Source organism: Mya arenaria, chromosome 4 (genome assembly GCF_026914265.1).
Source record: "Mya arenaria isolate MELC-2E11 chromosome 4, ASM2691426v1".
In the NCBI taxonomy this organism is placed as follows: domain Eukaryota; kingdom Metazoa; phylum Mollusca; class Bivalvia; order Myida; family Myidae; genus Mya; species Mya arenaria.
In genome coordinates, this window is record NC_069125.1 from 53,263,700 (window position 1) to 53,285,528 (window position 21,829).

Sequence of the window (21,829 nt, forward strand, 5' to 3'; positions counted from 1 at the left end):
CTACCGATGTCTGCCATGATTATTGCATTAAAGAGTTTATTTAATTAATATGAAGGCCATGAAGGAGAATTTAATTCCGGAAATAACAATTAATCTTCGGCTTACCTATTACATTACATGTCTGATACATGTATTATTACTGTCTTGACTCATGAAAAGAACATACCAGTAATTTCGATACAAACTTGTTTGGAACAAATTGTTTCTGACTGACTGTGTCTTTGCAACGGAAAGGAATATGACCGCTGTTTCACAGTGCACTGAACGATCCATATACTACTACAAATCGATCAGTGGCATTTGGTTATTATACGAATCATTTTGTTATTTGATCCATTATACCATATGAATGTGCGTACAAGTCTTGCTAAAGTTAACAATGCTATCTTTGACTCCGTGAACAAGATTATCACGAAATTGATTATAATTGAAAGAGGAATAATCAATGGTTCTTTACTGTATACGTGTTGTCCTGTTGGACATGTTTTCCCTTCAATAGTGAACTATTTGCTAATGGTATGGCTTTGTGTTAACTGAAAAGTATTCTTTGGTTAGAATAGATTTTACACTAGAATCATTTGAATACCTGTGCATGCAGGGATATCATGGTACTGTATTGAATTGAATGAAATAGTCCTCTGTATCATTACGATAGACAATGTTTCAATTCAATTTGGTCTTGTTGTTTTTTTCATCTAGCAATGAACAAATATGTTTGTTTGTTTTAACACTAAACTCGTTTTGGACGGCAAATAACCATCTTATCAAAAGGCGCACATACGTGTTATTCGCTATAATTCCAGTGTGGTTCATTCATAATAAGACAAGAATGTGTTATTAATATTTTTTCGGAATAAGACTGATATTCTACACACCAGCTATCGTGTTAGCTTATGTAACGGCACTGTGGGCGTAGCCTGTGCGTGCTCGTAAATATAATAAAGTCTTCAATTATGTTTTAATGCTTACAAACGTAGCATACCGAATGTTCGTGTTTTACAAAATGTTTTCTTTCAATCACACAGTAGCTTGATATCTATGAAATCCCGGTTCATTTTGAAAACCAGCCATATTTGCTCCTGCATGAGTGGATTATTGTCCTTGAAAAAGTCAAAATTGCAACATTCTTTTAACACAATAGAGCCAACCTTTTTAACCAAAATTTACTAAAACTTTGACAGTAGTAATATGTTCACCATTTTCGGTTACTTTCAGCCAACATTTAACCTCTTAATGCATAACCTAATTAATCATCCATGATTAGTTTCAATATCATCTTTTAAGGTGATCCTAGCATGGTACATTCAAGCCTGAAGCGTGTGCCGTTTGTGGGCACAAAGGTGCATTAAAGTCACAAATGAGGCTGCATCTTGTATCGCAAAAACGTTTTAAGTGCAGCGATTGTTGAAATTAATTTCGTAAGAAAGCGAACTTAGCTGATCATTGCGGCCAGCATGACATGTCTAACAGACACACATGCCAATGTGGACGTATCTACCGGTACTCCTCCGGACTAGCGCGGTGCCGAAAAATATGCACGGCATAAATTGGTCTCTCATAATAGTATGATATACTCTGAAATTGTATGGCACTTTTGTTTTTTTAACAGTTCGCTGTTTAACCGTTTGAAATCATTTGATGTAGAAATTACATGTAATTGATTTCAACAGACAGTTAGAAGTACAATATTCTTGATAACAAACAAACTTAAAATTATTTTGGGCAATACATGTTATACTATTTCCATGCTGAAGACTATCAGCGATTTGCTATTGTGTTTGTTATGTTTTTCGATTTAATATTTGTTGTGTGTCTGTCTTGCTATTTGACAGTTAAATATAAACGTTTTAACAACTTATATCAGAATACAAATCATTATTGGTGGTAAACTTAAATATTTTAAGCAGAAAAATCCAAAGTATAAAATTAGCAGTCTCATTGGATTTTCAATGATTTTATGATTTTTTATGCTGTTTTAACTATGTAAAAATGATCATGGCATAGTAAAATATCAGTTTAGTTTTATGTGAACTCATATATTTGGCTTGAACACTAAGAATAAGTCAAAGAATCTGCAGTCCAGACGGCAACCTATATATGGAACTGCAACCTATCTCTTAAAAAAACGGAACTGCAACCTACCATTTTCTTTTCGTTCTTATATCTTTAAAATCGTTAAATTATCTCATTTTCCGCTAAATCCGAGCCAAAATGATATATGGGCCTGTAACTTACCTGTCGGATCTGATACATGTTGGACACATTGCAGAAGTGTTCTCGAAAACAGTTCAAGTCTCAAGGGAAACATGGATATGGTTATACACACTATGTAGGTGGGCATATGATAGGCTATGTTTAAATTTCAAGAAACTATTATAATTATATGTATTACCTTTATTTTCGGCTCGAGTCGAACGTTTATGTGACGCCGTCTTGCACTGAAACCAACCATTTAGTCACGTGGATTCCCCGCCGTGTTTATTGGCCTCCTGATTTTGTTTTTAACTGTATATTACGCTTTATCGATGATATAACAGTTATAAAGAAAAACTTTGACCAGTCCAGCAGACGTGTTTTTTGTCTCGCTCGGTGTCGTCTGGGCTATTATTGCGTGTGCCTCTTAACAAGGGTTATATTTGAATGATCGCCTACCGGGCTATGAGTACTTTATTTTGTTGTGTATCAACATACCTTTTCGTCTGTTTTGGAATTTCAATAACCGTTAACACAATAAGGAAACAGAACAAACACTTCTTTACCTCATCGTTATCATTGTACATAATTCATTAAACGTCCATCGTACAAACATTTGTATCCAGATCAACATGGTACTTTGCCTGGAAAACTGAGGATTGAAGTGGCAACTTTAACTGGCGTTTGTAGATCAGTACTGACAACCCTCTTACATTCACATGTTTGAGATCTCGTAAAGTTGACAATATCTGTGTTTGGGTTGCTGGTTATTTTTTCCCCTCTTTTTGTTAATGAAATGCCGGTAAAGATGGTATTTTAAATACATCAAAGATAGTATTTTACATGATATATGCAAAAACGTTATTCTGGAAGCTATTTCAAATGCAAGTTTCGTACGGGACGGTGGGACGGTGTTATGTGGGATTGTTTAACACACCGAAACATTATGGACTTAATAAAATTTTACATATTTTAAATTTCATATTATCATGTGATTGAGGAAAATGCATTCCGAAAACATCACGTTTATATCGTTACAACAATGTGATAACATCCTAAACAAAGATTATTCATGAGGAGTTCTAGCGTTTTGGAGGTAGCATATTGGAACTAGTATTCAAGTCGTTTGCATATTTGTATTATATAACTGGCATTGTTTCTACCGAACTATTTTAATTAAAGAACTGTTTTAAAGAACGCATGCAATGTGCGTTTATTTTATTTTTCCGCAAGTAATATTTATATGAAAAACTACAGACACAAACCCAGTAGCCAAAAGTTTAAACATAGTTAAACCCATGTAAATAATTTCAGCACATTTCATTAGAGATAACTTTATGAAATTGAATAACCATTGCTTTTATTTCAATAAGAAACAAATCAACGGCATACAGCAAAAATTTGATATATTGTGTTCGAAAAACTCTCTTTAAAGAGTGCCACTAACGGGTTTCTGATTTTGCTAAATTTTGTCGACTCATATCCTGTATTTTCTCTTTTTTTAGGAAATTGAGACTTCAATGTGATAGTCGCTGATAACAGAAATAAAATGAAATTATTTAACTAGTGCGTTGACAACAGTTAATATTGCAATATCGATGGTGACCACTTTGGCAGAAATGATTAAATAACAAAATATGATATATGTGTCTTTTAAAATGGCACTAACTTAAACATCATAAAACTTCAGGTACTTGTCGCATGGAATATTGCAAGCCGAAAAGTATTTCATCACTACCACAATGACCTTACGAGGGTTTGTATGGCAATTGAAGATATGGAATACTCAGGCTAGCTGCGGGGGCATACATTATCCGCGAACGAAATAGAAACGCCTAGAGAGTTCTCTTAAATCTGTTTGAATACATAGAAAAAAAAAACTCATTATCTTTACATCGATAGGAGGGAAAGAAGTAAATTACAAACTGGGATAAACTTGTTCAGAATAAAATATTTCATTTTAATGTCTATTTATTTCTTGAAGGCGTTTAAAATATTCATGTTTTCTCCTGTAATCAGTAAACTTTCTATTTCAGTAACATCTATGCTCGATGTTTCGATATTTTTCATTGTATGAGAAACGTAATAAGATGGATGCCAATTAAATATCTAACTATACGCAAATGCAGTATTCGTTTGGGGGCCATTTACAATCGTTTTCATCCATTAACGGCGAATGGAAACAATTGTTACTTCTTTTTTTGCATAATACTATGGACAGTAAATCCATTACCAACTGTTCACAAAGACGTTTTTTATTTTGTAGAATAAAAGATATACCATGTAACACATTAACTCTGAATTGCAGCAATACACTCACCTGACACTTTTGTTCAACAGGCAGGCACAAGGCCCAGGGATAGTACCAGAAAGTATTGGAAGCCGTCACTGTGCTACTCCTGTGCAGCAGTAACAACAATTCTCCGTGGGAAATACAATGTCTTCAACTTGACGGTTATTTATGAATGGTGTATGTATGAGTAAGAGTATTTAGAAAAGAAAACATGTTGTTCACCTGGACTTTACAGATACATACGTTGATTTTAATATAAGTGACCCTAAAACCACCAACAAAAGGGTAAGTTTGCAGATAATTAGACGGATTAATAGCTACTGGTAAGTCAACAATAATAAAACAATGCACGTTTTTGTTGCATCTATTGAGGGATAGAAGCTCAATTGACAATATTTTGTTGTTTTCAATTGAGATTGAAATTTGATTTTGCATTTGATATATCTGATTTAAATTACGAAACAGTTTGTACTTGGACATGATAAAGTAAGGCTGTGTAGATATCCCGAGTAGTACATGTCCCTTAAAAGGCTCGCCTTGAAAGTTCAAGGCTTGTTTTGAGGAATACTGTATTACAGATCTTAGGACCATTTAGTGTCTAGTACTTTTATTTTTTAAAGCATTGTGTATATCCATAGTCGTGAAAAACAAGAAATTAACTGAATTGCTAATGCACTCCATGTATACTACAAAATTAATGTCCTTTTAACATATGAAACGTGGCCTTAAGTATGGAGAAAATGAACTTGAGGCAGTAAATCACTATTTCTCTGAATGTTTTTTGATAGGCTTTTAACTTGTGAATTAAAAACATTTATAATGGTTTCACATTTCATCACATCATTCAGAAGAGCTCTGACAACCAAAAATCTATTAAGCAGATTAAACCCGACAAATGTCCATTGAGTTACTAAAACAACCGCCAAACATTTAATAATTTATTAGTTTTATTAAGTGAGTTATTTAGAGGCTCGTGCAAGCGTATTGGCGAATATTGAGGCATTTTCGAGGCATTGTATGCTTAAACATAAAGAACGAAAGCATTTATTTTTGGTCTTCTTAAAGATAAACCGGCATGGAATTTTGCCCGGCCTACTTACTTTATCGTTAAGAAAACCGCAAAAACACATAATACACATTCTCTTTTACACACATTCACAGTCAATGAAATACTAATCTTCCTGTATTTGTGATAACAAACCTCAGTGAAAGGTATTCAAACATTAGTCTGAGAAGTTAGCACTTTAAGGATACAGGTTTGAAATTAGAAGTGTGAATAAAAACAACAATATATATGCAAAAAGCTACAGAAACATGCCCAGTAGCAAAAAGTTTAAACATAAACCCGGTTTAGTGGCAATGGGCAAACGCCAAAGACATAGAACACAAATTCACAAACAAGAAACATAGAACGGCACAAAACAACAGCACAAAACAACAGGGCGCTTGAAGTAGTGGGTCTTCCTCTACTCGGAATTGATAAAAATACATAATTACTCGCTGGAAGAATTTACAATTCCAAGACGAATGTCTTTTAAATTATATTCGTCTTTTATGTAAATGTGAACATGGCTGAATGGAACTCAAGCTTCATTTGACACTTGAAATTTACCTTGTATTTCTCATACGAATGGAAGCAAAATATATGTTTTTAATATCTTAATGTTCACCAAAGACTGTTGCGAATAAACTTTGCAAATACAGATCTTATTAACATGATACTTGTACAAATGCAAATTTCCCAACGCAATACGTTCAGAACAAGGTTGACCTTATTTGAACTTGAATTTATTTATGCAATATGTCAATAAAAGACACAATTAAGATATATGGGAGCCAGTAAATACAATTTTATTCCAAACAATTGATTTTAAGAAGTCTGTTTTTCATTTAACAATTTATTCTGACTATCTAAAAACGTCATTGTTTTCTTTCTGCAAAAATGATTTCGCTGTTTAAGTGTGCCCTATAACAATCGCACTTTCAGCAGGCGGGTGGGAGGGGATAGCGAAACGATTTTATTTCTTTTAAGGCACAATATTCAAAAGGGTATTATATAACTCACAAATTGCCAGGGTCCGACAAACGTGTTTAATTTTACAAACGTCGATTTTAATCATTACCTAACAAACGGACAATCTGCAAAAAAATGATATCCACAAATAGGCAGATTTCTTAAGACAACGTTGACGTTGCGGAAGCGGAAACATTTATGTAAATTTTAAAACCAAGACTTTTTTGTTTTGCCTAACAACTCCCAACGGGCGTCATTAACATTCCTTGACGTCGAGAAATGTTTTCTCATTATTATTGTGATGCATAGTCAAGCGTTATCAAACGATAAATAATATTTATTGACTATTTAGAATAAAAATATTCAGAAGAAAACAGAAACTACATTAAAAGTGTTGAGAAATTACAGTTGCGATATTTTATTATGACTGTCATCTTTTTTTAAAAAAAAAGATGATTCAAAAAATGGTAAGTTCCTTTAAATCAGAAGGGATGGAATCCAGTATACCCCTCTAAAATGGGACCTACTAACAATTTGGACTCGATGAAGTTTAAAAGATGTAAAGGAAATGAATGTTTCGTATTAAGCTAGTGCCTTGAGTTATCAAATACGCATTTTTCTCATATATCCACATAATTTAGACTGTTTATCTTTTTTTAGGATGGTAGAAATTTTATTTATATTATAAAGATATTGATTGATCTATATCAATGATAAGAAGTAACTTTCTTTGCCCAATAAATCTGAATTTGCAAAACATACATAAAAAATCGGCCAAACTCCTGCTTTAATGGCTGGTCTGAAAAACAACCTTTAAATAAAACATGTATAAATATATATATATTTTAAAATGTTTTTCTTTTTGTGAAACCAAATTTGTATCCATAGAAACAAATTAATAGCTCTACAATTTGTCTGTGATTTATAAACAAATAAATAGATAATGAATACCCGAATTGTATCGGTTCTGTGTGCAAAAAAATGTTTATTAATCTGCATTTAAGATTTTCTTTATTTAGATCATGTGAAAACAAAATCTTCTCATCACAAATGCTAGTTGGACTAAAATAGAACAAAACCTGCCCGCGGGAATATTTTTATTAAACATATTCATCTATGCGCATTGATCTGTACATATATTAGAACCTGCCTGTTTGTGGAGTCATGACTGTTTGTGAGACCATGCCACATATATTTTTTATAAGTATACACTTTGTTACGTGCAGTTTTGGAAAGTGAGTTGTGCAAATTTTTGGAAGGAGGAGAGTATTGAATTTCGCTACAAATCCGTTTAAATCCAAATGCGTTCTCGATCATGTAAATATATTGAATGGCCAAAATGCTCTACACCATTCCATTAACAGAGTCAGATGGATATATGCTGACTTTCTACAAATAAGAAATATATTGCCTCAGTGATTTAATGGTCACTACGGGGTAGTTCCCAGTAGCAATTACTTAAACGAATAGCCTGTTAAGAGCCATGTCTAATCACCTTCTGTTACAAAAAGTGTTTTATAAGGAAGCTATCATCACAATATCATTTTTAACCGGATTTAAACATTCATAAATTAATATCCATTCTTTAAGCACTGTATTTGAATGCAAATGCCTTTTTGAAAAGATAAAATGAAATAAAAAGAACCATGAATTAATTCGAACTAAATAAGTATTTTTCTAAGCACGTTAACCCATGTAGATTTAAGCTTAACATTATCATTTGGGACTGGGTCAAGCAAATGAACAAAATAAAACGAAGGAAAACTATACTTGTAAAACTGGCATTCTACCATTTCGTGTTCATATGTTCTGGAAGAAAAATCTAAATTGCTGTGTGGCGAGTTTTCAATATCATTTTACCATGAACTGCATTGCTGGTGGAATAGTTTCTGATCACCAGGGGAGATCTTACTGAACACGTTCCTTGTATGTATGCAACTATTAAAACAAATTGTTTTGATACAAGAACCAGTTCTGACAACGGGTCATTGCGAAATATCAGTATATCCAGGCTTAAACATTGACTGGTGTCAAGACAGTACTTCCGTAATAGGTGTAAAGACGTCAATGGCGATATATACCTTAAGCATTCTTCCTCTTTGTAAACCGTTGCTAATTGTTGGCTTATACTTGAACGGCTTGAACGTGAATCGTCATCTTTCGCGGAGTATTCTTAAAATTAGCGAATAAGAACCAAAACATATTGTATTAATCGTATAACAGACCATTATTACGACATCCGAATAGTGTTTTTGGAGTCGTTTTTATTTGTTCGTTTTTGTCAAACGTCGTAGACAAACCGTACACTGATGAAATTCGGGACCACGACATTTTGATGACGTAGACGTAAGATAACAATACATAGTGTTTGTAATAATGTGGTCATATAGTACATTTATGCCAGTGTCAACCATCAAATATTTTATGGATGTATTAAGTATTACGTTTCTGCTTTTATAGCAAAGTATAATACAGAGTATATCCCTATAGTAAAGACACATAAGCTCCGTTACGAGGCACGAAGTAAAGGAACACGTGAGACTGGGCGAGTTAACAAGTTGTTCCAATATGGGTTTTCCCAGCCATACATTCTTTGTTTTAAGTTTCAAGTTTATTCAGTAAACCTATGTCATACGTGTATGACAAAATGACCATTGCAGTGATCATATTATATACATAAAGAGGCTTTGAATAATATACTTTAACCATATTATAATAATTAACATCATGGCATAAAGGGTAGTACATTACGTTTTAAAGTTAACTTTAAAGGTAAATATTCAACTAAAAAGCCCTAGAGTAAAGAAACATACGTACTGTAACGAGGCAAAAGAACAGCACAAATGACACTGAGCGAGCCAACAAGTTGTTCCAATGTCGATTTTTCCAGTCATATCATCTTTGTCCGTATGTACCGAATCCGCTGAGTGCATGTTTAAAATGAAAACAACACTTGTTGTGCATCGATTTCATCTCAGCGTCAGTGATTTTTGGTAAAGTTTTCACAGATATGTTATCGAGCTCTTCATTGTTAAATACAATTCTGTCAGTATTCCTCAAATATATGATACCGCCTGTTTTTTTCAACTGCCGTACGAAGATGTTCTGTATTTTATTTTCAACTATTCTGCTCTGCCGTTTGTACGTTTTAATTTTGTTTGGGTGGTTAATAAACATTTTCGGAGATTGTGATGTAGTGAGTTGCTTGGGAATAATTATGTGTGGATATTAGGAAGTAGTATTAGTGCATCCAATGCCTCTTAAACTGCAACTAATTTAAGAAATACTCTAAACCACTGAGGGTCCTACTACACTAATAAGACCGGTGACTATTTTAAGATGATATGTTAAAATAAAACGTGCATTGATTTATCGAAATTATTTGAATGGACCTACTGTAAAACTACAAATTAAAACATTTTATGTTAAAAATGATATGAAAACAAATGACCAAAGTTTGAGTGTGAGAAATGAATACCTCTCTCTATCACGAGATTGAGAACTCTGTTAACGTTTACATGGTCAATCCTTCAAATCGGGTGTGAACGGCAATAATTGAACAGACTAATTAGTACATTAAAATATATTATAAAAAATATGGATTTATTGTCATGATCATCAGACGAACAAGAGAATCAAACATATATTTACATAAATCATATGTATAATCCACCGGTATGAACCGTCTTATTTGCACATCCTCTTTTATTACTCGAAAAAGAACAACAGTTTGTATTCACTTTTATTTAACAACTACATGGAATTTCTTTGAAAGAAATTTCAACTTGTTTTACCTTGTGCCGCCTACACTGGGTTTATATTGCATGTGTTGACTCATGATGGTCATTGTATAAGTGTAAAAGATACGCATGGCAGAGCGAATGTAGCATTTTGTTTTGCATTAAGTTATGTCCTGGCTATTGATATAGGAACATATAATATCAATGCGTGTCAGTTTTTTATGGATGATACCTACACATTAGTATAATATATGTCTTATTCGTAAACACCTTTCACAAAAATCAACACAGATAATGGTGAATGGGCTTATTCATTCTAATATTGACTTTTGCAATGGATTATTTACGACAATACCTGCCTATCAGATTAACACTACAGAAAGTTTGAAACTAAGTAGCAAGAATTGTGGCCAACACACCATACGGTCATCCAACTACCGACGTCCTCAAATCCCTTCACTGGCTACCTGTGAGGGCAAGAGTTATGTTTAAAATTCTTGTCATTGTGTTTCGTATTGTGCATGGAACAGCTCCATCTTATTTTAGGTTTTTTTTAAACCGTGCTCAGGGAAAATACAGACTAAGCTCTTCTGATGACATTCAATTTATTGTTCCCAGAACCAGAACCAGAATTGCTGACAGTTCACTTGCTGTGGTTGGGCCAAAATGATTGAATGCTCTTCCTAGACAGATAAAACACATCAAAAGTGAACCTACTTTTAGAAAGGAACTGAAAACGTATTTGTTTCGACTGTTTTATAATTAAAAAGTCTACCAGATTGTATGTGTAAATGACTGTATAAAGCCTTGTGAAAAAAGCGCATGAACTGTGTGAAGCGCAATCGAATATTGAACAATACTTTTTGCGTTATACACATGTATTTGTATTTGTATTTGTATTCAGCTTGCACTAACCAAAGCATACCATCTTATCGAATAATTGCCTCCTTCCCCTTTCATTTAAATTGCTGAGGAAATTATTTACATACCAAGTAAATTATTATTTTGTGAGTAATATAAATGTGTGTAAACATATACTCATCGTAAGCTTTAACTCAACAATAGTTGTTGTACAGTCATTATCAGTATAATTACTTATTTATTTTAATTCTGATGTCAACGATTTGATTTTATACATGGACGGAAGGTCTATTGACAACTAAACAGAGATACGTTATTTTTTGTATGATAAACCTGCATTGTAACAATAACCATTCCCATGTTTTATATAAAAGCATTCTATCCATCACCTGTAGAACGATGCTCATTCCTGACACTTCAGAACAATGCAAGCAAAAGGCCCAAAAACCTCCATTACCAGACATGATCATTGAAAAGTCTCTATACCCAGACGCAAAAAGTCCAAGGAACTATTGAAATATGTTGTGCATCTGTAATCAACAGCTACGATATTTCTTCGTGGGAAATACAGTGCCTTCTATCTGACCGCTATTAATGAATGAACTTATACATGTAGGAATGATTAAACAATAGGAAATAATGTTCCTAGGAATTGAAATCCAGAAAATAACAATAAATCTTCGGCTTACCTATTAAATTAAATGTCTGATACATGCCCACGGATGTTTGTATTACTGTTTTGACTCAAGAATAAAACACCCCAGTGATTTAGATACAAACCTGTTTGTAACAAAATGCATCTGACTGACTATGTCTTTCCAAGGAGACAGGTTTTTTTCATTTGTTTTACCACATGATAAATTATAGGTGCAATTTATCCAGGAAGCTAATTATAATGATCACAATAGCCGATGTAATTTGTAACTTGTCATTAATAAGTAGCAAAAAATTCAAGTGCATGTGTACAGAAGTTTCCTCTGTCGATGTTATTGTATGAATGGTGTTCTTGAAGAAAACATGGTGGTGTTCATTAGTGTAATTGTTTATTTCGGAAGCGGATTTCACCATTCGAATAGTAATGAGCTTACACAAGTTTGCGATATATGATCGCTGTATTATTTGCTAATGTTATTTAATCCATAATATCTAAAATAATGGACGTGCAAATCTAGCTTGACAATGCTATCGTTCACTCCGTAAAAGAAATTATCATGAAATGGATTATGATTAAAATAAGAATAATCAATGGTTGTTTACTGAAAAGGTGTTGTCCTGTTGGTTATGTTTTCCCATCAATAGGGAAATGTTTGCTAACGATAAGGCTTTGGGGTATTAACGTGGCTCACGGAAAAGTATACTTTGGTTAAGCCTGGGTGTGGCACGGAACAATCGTTGGTGTTAGGAATGTATTAGATAATACGTACTGCTTAGAGGATAGAGTGGAAATTGCATGCGTTCAAAAAACACAGTATCGTATGTGTTTTATACAAATGCAAACCACTATTGCCCACATTCACTTAACCAATGTTTGTCTTTAAAATAGAAAGTAAGCGAAAATAAATTGAGGTTTGAATGATAATTTCAGTGATCGTTTACAAAATGTTTATTGGCCTCCTGGGTTTGTTTTTGACTGTATTCTACGCTTTATCGATGATATAACAGTTATAAATAAAAACCTTTGACCAGTCCAGCAGACGTGTTTTTCTCTCGTTCGATCTCGTCTGAACCCTTACCTTGTGCCTGTTATCAAGGTTTATATTTGGATTTTCGACAAGTGGGCTTGAGGTACTATATTTTGTTGTGTATCAACATTCCTTTTCGTTTGAAGTGGATTTACCATAAGAGCTAACATGGACATAAAATATAACAAAACAAACACTACTTTACCTCAGCTCTATCATTGTTCCTACTGCACCTTTCCGTCCGTCGTACAAAATTTGGTATCCAGATGAACATGGTACCTTGCCGGGAGAAAGGAGGACTGAAGTGGCAACACAAACATGCGTTTGTATATCAATACTGACATTCCTGTTACATTTACATGGTTAAGCTCTCGTAAAGTTGACAATAGCTGTGTTTGGTTTGCTGGTTCTATTTTTTCTTATTTTTGTTCATGAAATTTCTGTAAAGATGGAATTTTAGATACATCAAAGATGGTATTTTACATGATGTATGCAAAAAGGTTTTTTTGGAATCTAGTTCAAATGTAAGTTTCGTACGGGAAGCTATGTTGGATGGTTTACCACAAAGAGACATTCTGGAACTAATTACGTTTTACGTATTTATAATTTCATATAATTATGTGATTAAGGAGAATGCACTCCGAAAACATCACGTTTATATCGATTTAACAATGCGATTACATCCTTATGTACATCCAAAATAATTCATGTTGATTTCTAGCATTTTGGAGAAAGTATATTGAAAGTTGTATTCAAGTCGTTAGCATAGTTAAACCATATAACTGGCATCGTTTCTACCGAACTATTATAACTAGAAAAGGGGTTTAGAACGCATGCAATGTGCTTTTATTTTCACAAGTCAACCCTTGTAAATAGTTTCATCACATTTCGAGTTATTTAAATCAAATTGAAGAACCCATTGGCTTTTATTTCAACTAGAAATAAATCGACGACATACAACTTATATTTGATATCGTTTTGTCTTAGACTATTTTCATACAGTGCCATTAAGGGGTTTCTTTTAAAGCTATATTGTGTCTTATCACATACTGATTTTTATTTCTATTATTCCATTGAATCAAATTGAGATTCCAATTTGACAGTTGCTGATAACAAAAGTATAATGAAATCATTAAATTTGCGCGTTGACAACAGTTTCTCATGCAATATCGATAGTGACAACTTTGGCATCTATCATGTCATAATGAAATATGAATATGTGTCTTTTAAGGCGGCACTAACATAAACATCATAAGACGTCAAGTATCTTATCACCTCCACAATGACCTTAATAGGGTGTGTATGGCAATTGAACATATGGAATACTTGTACAAATAATTACCAGGCTAGCTGCAGGGGCATACATGATTCGTGAACGAAATAGAAAACGCTTAAATGATGCTTTTAAGTCTATTTGAATACATCGAATAACTGAAAAATCACCATCATTTACATCAATAGGGGAGAAAGTCGAAATTAACAATATAAGATAAACTTGTTGAGAATATTATAAAGCGTTTAAAAAATCATGCTTTCCTCTGGAATCAGTATTTTTCTATTTCAGTAACATCTATGTTCGATGTTTCGATATTTTCCATTGTATTTGGTACGTTATGACATCGATGCCAAATCAATTTCTAACTATACACAAATAAAGCCGTTAGTTTTGGACGCCATTTATAATCGTTTTAATCCATTAACTGCGTATTGAAACAATTGTTATTTCCATGTTTTGCACAATAATTTGTACACCAAATCCATAACCAACTGTAAGCAAAGACGTTGTTTACTTTGTAAAATAAAAAATATACGATGTAACCCATTAACTCTGAATTGCAGCAATACACTCACCTGACACATCTGATCAATGGCAGGCACAAAGGCGGGGAAAGTCCCAGAAATTATTGGAAGTCGTAACCGTGGTTCTCCGGTTCAGCAGTAACAACAATTATCCGTGCGAAATACAGTGTATTCTACCTGACCGCTACTTATGAACTGATGGATGAATGAGTAGGAGGAGTTTTTAGAAAAGAAGACGTTTTGTTCACCTGGACTAAACAGATACATACGTTAAAGGATATTGATATAAGTGACTGTAATATCACCAACAAAAGGTTTAAGTTTTCAGATATTTAGGTGGATTAATGGATACTGGTAAGTAAACAATATAAATGTGTTGTTTTTTTTCCATCTGTTGAGGGATAATAGCGCAATTGACAATATTATGTTATTTTCCATTTTGATTGAAATTTGATTTTGCATTTCATGTATCTGTTTCGAATTTATATTATGAAACATTTTTTAACTTGGAACTGATCTAGTTAGGCTGTGTAGATATCCCGATTAGTACATGTCCCGTATAAAGGGACTGAATTACCAGCTCCTGTACAAGTGAGCGCATTACTGACATCAATGTAATAATTAGTTTGTGAATAAACATTAAAGAACCTAGACACCAGATAATACATTTGCATGAAAGAAGATAGTTGTCAAAGACTGAGATAGAATTTACATTGCTGTGTACAACACAGTGGATCTTACTAACTGATGTATCACATTGCTTACGACATATGTATATACGCAGTTTTCCAATCAGAAAAGTATTTGGAAAATCCCAGTAAGTTTGACATTATCGTCGGTATATCTATCTGTACTAATAAAAATATATGGTTTAAGCTGGGAAACCGTTATGCGCTATTTTAAACGGGGAAAACACAGATGAGACAGCAACTTGATTGTCTCGGGTACTAATTTAATCATATCAAGTGATGTATTATCGAGCTCCTTCTGGCTCGTATTGACACTTCTAGGCTTGTTTTAAGGAGATACTGTATTGGCCGATCTTAGGACCATCTGGGTTGTAGTCCCTTTCAGGCATTCAGTATATCCACAGTCGTGAATGAAAAAGAAATTATCTGTATATTTAAACAAATGAAACATTGCTCCATGCATGAACTTGCACTTAAACTGGTTAAAACCCCCAGGAAATTTAAGTACTTGAGGTTTACCTATAAGTTTATTATTATTTGGTTTATTATTAAGTTTCCTCAAGTTAATGCAAACTTTGAAAAGATTCACCTTTAACGTTTTTTTCTTTATTTAGGATTGTTGGGATAAAAGTGAGGTTTGTGCACTTTAACTGGTTGAAACCCCCAGTAAATTTACATTTTACTGACCGTTCCATGGCGGTACCTAACAATCCTTGATAAACATACCAAGTAATTATAATATATATATATATTATATATATATATATATATATATATATATATATATAATATATATATATATATACAGTATGTATGCACTGTGCTGTTCTTGTTTGTGATTTTTTTGTTTTTATGTTTTATGTCTTTGGCGTTTACCCAGTGTCATTAAACCGGGATTATGTTTAAACATTTTATTACTGAGCTTGTTTCTGTAGTATTTCGCATAAATATTGAGATAGTAAATATTTTCTATTCTGAATACATTTTTCAAAGGCTTTTATCTTGTCAGTAACAAACAATTATAATGGTTGAAAACATAAACCACCCATAATTAAAACCTGCATTTAATATACAGACTCTCATTCCTCCGCCGACTTGATCAACGTATAGAATCACATTTCATCACATCATTCAGAAGAGCTCTGACAACCAAACATCAATTAAGCAGATTAAACCAAACAAATGTCCATTGAGTAACTAAAACAACCGTACACTTCGCATTTAATAATTTATTAGTTCTATTAAGTGAGTTATTTAGAGGCTCGTGCAAGCGTATTGGCTAATATAAAGGCAATTGCGAGGCATTGTAAGCTTGGATAAAAAGAAAGAAAGCATTTAATTTTGGTCTTCTTAACGAGTCGGCAATTGACTTTACCCGGCCTACCTACTTTATTGTAAGAAAACCACATAATACACATTCTCTTTTACTAAGTCAATGAAATACTAATCTTGCTGTACTTCTGACAGCAAACCTCAGTGAAAAGTATTCAAACAATAGTCTTAGAAGTTAGCTCTTTTGGAATACAGGTTTGAAATTAGAAGTGTAAGTGATAAGAACAAAATAACAAGACGCTTGTGAGTGTTGGTCTTCCTCTTTTTTGAATGACTGAAAATACATAATTACTCGCTGGAAGAACCATGATTCCAAGACAAATGTCTTTTAAATTATGTTATCTTTTATGTAAATGAGAACATGGCTGAATGTAACCCAAGCTAAATTTGACACTTGAATTTAACCTGGTATTGCTCATACTAAAGGAAGCGGCATATATTTTAATATCTTAATATTCACGAAAGACCGTTGCGAATAAAGATTAAAAATACAGATCTTTTGTAACATGACATTTGTACATACACGATCCGTTCAGAACAAGGTTAAACTTTAAAATTTATAAATGCAATATGTCAATGAAAGACACAATGAAATATATGGAAGCCAAGAAATACACTTTTATTCCAAACCATTGATTTTAAGAAGTCTGTTTTCCAATAAACAAATTATTCTGACTATCTTAAAAACGCCATTGTCTTCTTTATGTAAAGATGTTTTCGATGTTAACAGTCGCATTTTCAGCAGACGGGATGGTGGGAATAGCCAATATCTGGATTTCATTTGTTTTAAGGTAATCTTTTTAAAAGGGTTCTATATATGCAACTCACAAACTGCCAGGGTCGCGAAAACGTGTGTAATTCTACAAACGGGCATGTTTGTCTATAATTAATCATTCCTTACAAACGAACATTCTCCAAAATGGATTTCCACAAATATGCAGATTTCATTAAACAACGTCGACGTAGCGGAACCGGAAACAGATATGTATATTTTGGAAACCAAGACTTTTTGTCATGCCTAACAACTCACACCCGTGCGTCATTTACATCCGCTGACGTCAAAAAATGTCTTCTGCTGATAATGTGTGAGGCGTATATAAGCCTTAAAAGTATGTAAGTATTATTGGTTGACAATTTAGAAAACAAATAAGAAGAAAAACGAAAAAAACATTTGAAGTGTTAAGCACTTGGAGATTGCAAGATTTTATAATGATTGTCTTTTATTTAAAGAAAGATCCAAACCATGAATAGTTCCTTTGAAACAGAAGGAACAGAATACTGTATTTCCGTCTAAAATGTGACCTTCTAACAATTTGGGATTGAGGAAGTTTGAAAAATGAAATCAAAATTAATTGCAATATCATGATAGGTATGTTTCGTGTTGATTCAGTGCCTCGATTTATCAAATAAGCATTACTCTCATATATCCACACTATTTAGGCTGTTTATTCTTTGTGAAGATGGTAGAAATTCTCTTTATTTTATATTCGTTTCTATCACTGTTGTACGTAGTTTCTGTCAGAGATTGATTTATCTACATCATTGATAAGATGATCTCCGTTACTTTCTTTGCCCAATAAACCTGAATTTGCAAAACATACAATAAAATAAACGGCCGAATTCCTGCTGTAATGGCTGGGCTGAAAAACGCTTTTGTAAAACCCCATGTCTAATTATAGATATGAAGTGCTTTTTGTGGAATCAAAAGTGTATGCATAGAAACAAATAAATAGCTCTACAATCTATCTGTGAGTTATAAACAAATAAAAAGATAATAAAGAAGTATTGTGTCGGTTATGTCTGCGCAAACATTTGTTTATACATCTGCATTTAAGATTTTCTTTATTTAGATCATATGGAAACGAAACCCGCAGCAATATGTAATTTCTTTAAACATATTCATCAATGCGGATTGATCTATGAATATATTAGAACCTGCCCGTCTGTGGAGTCACGAAACTGCCTATTCGTTAGTAACACAAACATATATAGTATTTACTTTGTTACATGCATTTGTGCAAATTTTAAGTAGGATGATAGCATCAAAATGCGTTCCAAATTCCGTTTGTATCCAAAAGCTTATTCGATAATTTAAAAATGTTGTATGGCAAAAAGGCTCTCCTCCATCTCACTAACAGAGTAAGTTGGATATTTGCTGACTTCTTTCAAACAATGAATATATTGCAAATATAGCGGCATAAAATATTTAATAGAAACTACGGGGACATGTCCAGTACCAAAACCTTTTAACAAAGAGCCTGTTTAGAGCCACGTCAAACTCTTTCTGCTTATAAAAAAGTGTTTTATTTAATTAGAAGCTACCATCACAATGTCATTTTTGTCTGGATTGTGTCAATCATGTATCAGTATCCATTCTTTAAGCACTTCTGCATTTGATTTTTTTTTAAACTAAAATCTATATATGAGCTTAAAGTAACCATGAATTTATTCGTCCTAATTATATGTTGTTTTTTCTTATTATGTTAATCCGGGGAGATCTAAGCCTAACGTAGACAATTAGGACAGGATCAAGCTAATGCACAAAACAATAAGCAACGCAATAAAAACTATACTAAAAAACAATTGGCATTCTGCCATTTCGAGTATATCATATTTCAATTATTCTGGAGAGAAAAAAACTGAATTGCATTGTGGCCAGTTTTCAATATCATTTTACCATGAACTGCATTCCAATATTGAACAAAAGGAATCGCTGGTTTCTGATAACCTGGGGAGATCTAACTGGAAACGTTCTTTGTATGAATGCAACTACCAATATAAATTAGTTCGATATAAGACCCAGTTCTGACAACGTACCATTGCGAAATTTCAGTACATTCTAGCCTAAACCTTGCTTCGTGTCAAGACGGTAATTCCGTTATAGATTTAAAGACTTCTTTGGCGATATATACCTTAAACATAGCAACATTCAGTGCCATTCTTCCATTTGGTAAAACGTAGCTATTGTTGGTTCATACGTGAACGACTTGAACGTGAATCGTCATATATCTTGGAGTAATCGTAACGCTAGAGTATTAAAAGCGAAACATATCGTATTTATCGTTTAACAGACCATTGCATTTTTCGACATCAGAAAAGTGTCTTTGGGGTCATGTTTATTAGTTCGTGTTTGTCAAGCGTCGTAGAGAAACCGTACACTGATGAAATTCGAGACACGACATTTTGATAATGCAGTCGTAAGATATTCAAGGTTAAGGAGAACAATACATAGTGGTGTAATAAGCTGGTAACTATATCATATAATACAATGATGCCAGAGTAAACCATCAAAGAATTTTTGCATGGATATATTTTGTTTACGTTTTTCTTTATATATTATTTAAAGTTGGACTATGTAACGCAGTCTGCTTTTGCAATTTAATATCAATTAACCCTATAGTAAAGACGCATACGCCCTGTTACGTTGCACGAAGTAAGGGAATACATGACACTTAGCGAGGTAACAAGTCGTTCCAATATGGTTTCCCCAGCCATATCTTCTTTGTCCGTATGTACCGAATACGCTGAGCGCATGATTGATAATAAAATGAAAACAACACTTGTTGAAAATCGATTTCATCTCAGCGTCAATGATTTGTGGTAATGTTTTCACAAAGATGACATCGAGGTATTCATTATAAAATGCACTTCTGTCAGTATTCCTCAAATATATTATACCGCTATGGTTGTTTTCGAGTGCTGCAGATCATCTGTTTTTTAACTATTCTGCTCAGCCGTTTGTAAATTTTAATTTTGATTGGGTAGTTGCTGAACATTTCCGGTGTTTGTGATGTAGTGAGTGCCCTGGGGATCATACTGTATGGATATTGAGTAGTAGTACCAGCACATACAATGCCTCTCAGACTGCAACTAAATTAAGAAATATTATAAATCACTGAGTACCATACGGTACTATTAATGCCGGTGAGTCAGACCTCGAAGGCGTATATGGATCGATACCAACCTTTTAGTTTAGACTAATATTGTTAAACAATCATAACACTGTTGTAAGATGATATGTTTAAATAAAACGTGTATTGATTGATCGAAATTGTTCAATGGACCTACTGTAAAATTCGAAATAAATACGTTTTATGTAGTAATGAACATAACAACAAATGACCAAAATATGTGAGGAAAGAGTTACTCTCTAAGTCACGTTTACAAACTTAATCCTTTCAATCGGATATAAATCGAACTAATTGAACAGACTAATAAGTATTTTTAAAAAAGTGTATAAAAACTCGCTGTATTGCCATGGTCATGCGACAATTAGGAGAATCGTTAATATATTTAGACAACATATGTTAAAACGACTGGGTATAAGCCTTGCTATTTGCACATCCTCTTATATTACGTAAATGGAAAAGAAAAAAATCGTATTCACTTTTATTTGACACATGGAATTTCTTTGAAAGAAATTACAACTTGTTTTTGCCTTGTGCCCACTATACAGGTTTTATATTTCATGTGTTGACTCCTGTTGCTCAACCCTGTAGTTTTGATTTTATAAGTGTTAAATCATATGCATGGCAAAGCGAATGCAACAATACGTTCTGCATTGGTTTATTTCCTGGCGACTGATATTAGAAATAATACTATCAATAAGTGTCGGTTTTCGAATTAATTTTACCTACAAATTGCTTTAATATATGTCTCATTCAGCTTGTACTTACCAAAGCATACCACAAAAATAACAACTGCCTACAAATGAACAAGAACTGAATTTCTACTCATCGATTAATTGACCCCTCCCCAATTTTCGATTACTAGGGTAATGGTTTAAATACCAAGTAAAACGTATATTGTAAGTAATATAAATGTATGTAACCATGTTTAATTCCTAAGCGTTAACCTAACAATAATTGTTGTACAGTTATAGTCAGTATACTGACTTAATTGTTGTATGTTTGATAGCAACGATCTGATTTTGTATATGGACCGCATGTCTATTGCCGCTATACAGAAAGACGATGTATTTTGTATGATAAACCTGCATTGGAACAATACCCATTCCAAGGTTTTGCATAATGGCATTCTATCCATCACCTGTAGAACGATACTCAAACCTGACACTTAAGAACAATATGCAGGCAAGAGTCCCAGAAACTTCCATTATCAGACATGATCATGTCTCTATACCCCGACGCAACAAGTCCAAGGAACTATTGGATCATATTGTGCATCCTTAACAACAGCTACAATATAAATCGGTGTGAAATACA

General features: G+C 33.3%; 1 protein-coding gene across 2 annotated transcripts in view; it reads left to right on the forward strand.

The window, feature by feature from the left end:
- The first annotated feature begins 4,593 nt into the window (after nucleotides 1-4,593).
- Nucleotides 4,594-21,829, forward strand: part of LOC128229627 (uncharacterized) — a 112,182-nt gene continuing 94,946 nt past the window's right edge. Inside the window, exons 1-2 of one of the 2 annotated variants that reach the window (XM_052941386.1) lie at nucleotides 4,594-4,771; nucleotides 14,623-14,937. The gene's annotated coding sequence lies outside the window, so the exon portion shown is untranslated. The remainder of the gene's footprint in view (nucleotides 4,772-14,622; nucleotides 14,938-21,829) is intronic. The other variant, XM_052941390.1, reaches the window with a different exon arrangement.